This window comes from Cetorhinus maximus, unplaced genomic scaffold (assembly GCF_964194155.1).
Source record: "Cetorhinus maximus unplaced genomic scaffold, sCetMax3.hap1.1 HAP1_SCAFFOLD_2181, whole genome shotgun sequence".
NCBI classification, from domain to species: domain Eukaryota; kingdom Metazoa; phylum Chordata; class Chondrichthyes; order Lamniformes; family Cetorhinidae; genus Cetorhinus; species Cetorhinus maximus.
This window is the reverse complement of record NW_027598120.1, coordinates 50,749-53,679: the sequence shown is the minus strand read 5'-3', so window position 1 is coordinate 53,679 and position 2,931 is coordinate 50,749. Positions and strand designations below refer to the sequence as shown.

At 57.3% G+C, this 2,931-nt stretch overlaps 1 long non-coding RNA gene across 1 annotated transcript; it reads right to left on the bottom strand.

Annotated features, from left to right (window-relative positions):
- Positions 1 to 1,796: 1,796 nt before the first annotated feature.
- On the bottom strand, positions 1,797 to 2,414 carry LOC144677049 (uncharacterized). Its single transcript, XR_013575484.1, has 4 exons — positions 2,354 to 2,414; positions 2,215 to 2,284; positions 1,947 to 2,018; positions 1,797 to 1,843 (listed from the first exon to the last, which is right to left on the bottom strand). It is a non-coding gene; the product is annotated as an uncharacterized LOC144677049 (long non-coding RNA).
- Positions 2,415 to 2,931: the final 517 nt, after the last annotated feature.

The window sequence follows — 2,931 nt, the reverse complement described above, 5'->3', positions numbered from 1 at the left end:
TCTCTCTCCCCTTCTCTCTCTCTCTCTCCCCTTCCCACTCCGTCTCTCTCTCCCCTTCCCTCTCCGTCTCTCTGTCCCCTTCTCTTTCTCTACTTTCCTCTCTCTCCTTCCCTCTCTCTCTCCCCTTCCCACTCCGTCTCTCTCTCCCCTTCCCTCTCTCTCTCCCCTTCCCTCTCCGTCTCTCTCTCCCCTTCCCTCTCTCTCTCTCCCCTTCCCACTCCGTCTCTCTCTCCCCTTCCTCTCTCTCTCTCTCTCCCTTCCCACTCCGTCTCTCTCTCCCCTTCCCTCTCTCTCTCTCTTCCCTCTCCGTCTCTCTCTCCCCTTCCCTCTCCGTCTCTCTCTCTCCCCTTCCCTCTCCGTCTCTCTCTCTCTCCCCTTCCCTCTCTCTCTCTCTCCCCTTCCCTCTCTGTCTCTCTCTCTCCCCTTCCCTTTCTGTCTCTCTCTCTCCCCTTCCCTCTCTCTCTCTCTCCGCTTCCCTCTCTCTCTCTCTCTCTCTCCCCTTCCCACTCTCTCTCTCTCCCCTTCCCTCTCTGTCTCTCTCTCCCTCCCCGTCTCTCCCCTTCCCTCTCCATTGCTCTCTTCCATTCCCTCTCTCCTCTCCGTCCGTCATTCCCTCCCCCTTCCCTCTCCCTGCTCCATCTCTCTCTCCCCTTCCCTCTCCGTCTCTCTCTCCACTTCCCTCTCCGTCTCTCTCCATCCTTCTGTTTCTCTGTCTCCCCTTCCTTCTCCGTCTCTCTCTCCCCTTCCCTCTCCATCTCTCTCTCCATCCCTGTTTCTGTCTCTCCTTCCCTCTCCATCTCTCTCTCCCTTTCCCTCTCCGTCTCTCTCTCCCCTTCCTTCTCCCCTCCCCATCTCTCTCTTCACTCCATATCTCCCCTTCCCTCTCCTCTCCATCCCTCGCCGCCTCTCTCCTTCCCTCTCCCCCTTTCTTTCCCCTTCACACTCTGTCTTTCTCTCTGCTTCCCTCCCTGTCTCGCTCTCCATCCCTCTCTCTCTCCCCTTCCCTCTCCGTCTCTTGTCTCCTCCCTCTCTCCCATCTCTCTCTCTCTCCCCCCTTCCCCCTCCGTCTCTCCATCCGTCTCTCCATCGCTCTCCCCATCCCTCCCTCCTTCCCTCCAACGCGCCGGTGAAATCTTTCGCAGTTGTGAGTCCTGTCAATCCGCTGTCCTCTCTCTCTCTCTCTTACAGGATCCCTTTGGTGAATCTCTGATCCCTCTGCTGGGTGACTGAAGACTGCTGGAGCGTCTGTCTGTGCGGGAGAGAGTGTGTGCGTGCGCGGGTGTGTGTGTGTGTGTGGGAGTGAGACCGACTCATGTCGGGGGTGGGATTCAGCATGGGGGGAGAGAGCAGATCCCCGTCCTGGGAGGAGATCGAGGCAGGCCTTTGGGCCCATGTGAGTCAACGCAACCCCCCAGGAGGCTGGGGGAGCAGAGGGAGGAGGGGATTGGTGGGTGGGGAGGAGGGGTTTGTGTGGCACTGCTTGAGCCTCTGTCGCAATCATTGTCTTGGACCAAATAAATTATTTGTCGAACCTCTGGTTCTTCGATGGGTGTGAATCTTCTTCCGGAGCAACAACCATTTATGTGGGTGGGTGTCAGGGGATCTGTTGGTAACGCTCCCTCCTTCCGTTCAAGGCTACTCACCCCTCACTCTCCCATCGAAGACCCTCCCCTCTAATCCCCTCACTCTCCCATCGAACACCCTCCCTCTAATCCCCTCACTCTCCCATCGAAGACCATCCCTCTAATCCCCTCACTCTCCCATCGATTACCATCCCTCTAATCCCCTCACTCTCCCATCGAAGACCCTCCCCTCTAATCCCCTCACTCTCCCGTCGAAGACCCTCCCTCTAATCCCCTCACTCTCCCATCGAAGACCCCCCTCTAATCCCCTCACTCTACCATCGAAGACCATCCCTCTAATCCCCTCACTCTCCCATCGAAGACCCTCCCTCTAATCCCCTCACTCTCCCATCGAAGACCATCCCCTCTAATCCCCTCACTTTCCCATCGAAGACCCTCCCCTCTAATCCCCTCACTCTCCCATCGAAGACCATCCCTCTAATCCCCTCTCTCCCATCGAAGACCCTCCCTATAATCCCCTCACTCTCCCATCGAAGACCATCCCTCTAATCCCCTCTCTCCCATCGAAGACCCTCCCTATAATCCCCTCACTCTCCCATCGAAGACCATCCCTCACTCTCTCATCGAAGACCCCCCTCTAATCCCCTCACTCTCCCATCGAAGACCATCCCTCTAATCCCCTCACTCTCCCATCGAAGACCCTCCCTCTAATCCCCTCACTCTCCCATCGAAGACCCTCCCTCTAATCCCCTCACTCTCCCATCGAAGACCATCCCTCTAATCCCCTCACTCTCCCATCGAAGACCCTCCATCTAATCCCCTCACTCTCCCATCGAAGACCATCCCTCTAATCCCCTCACTCTCCCATCGAAGACCCTCCCTCTAATCCCCTCACTCTCCCATCGAAGACCATCCCTCTAATCCCCCACTCTCTCATCGAAGACCCCCCTCTAATCCCCTCACTCTCCCATCGAAGACCCTCCCCTCTAATCCTCTCAATCTCTCATCGAAGACCCTCCCCTCTAATCCCCTCACTCTCCCATCAAAGACCATCCCCTCTAATCCCCTCACTGTCCCATCGAAGACCCTCCCTCTAATCCCCCCACTCTCCCATCGAAGACCATCCCTCTAATCCCCTCACTCTCCCATCAAAGACCAGCCCTCACTCTCCCATCGAAGACCATCCCTCTAATCCCCTCACTCTCCCATCGAGAGAGAGAGAGATGGACAGTGTGTGGGTTTCGGGCAGGACTGGGTTAACTCAGGCAGGGAGCCTGGGATCTCCCTGTGCAGTGTGGGGAGGATGTTGGGCCTCGCGCTCGGAGTGCTGGGGTGAGTCAGTCCGGTT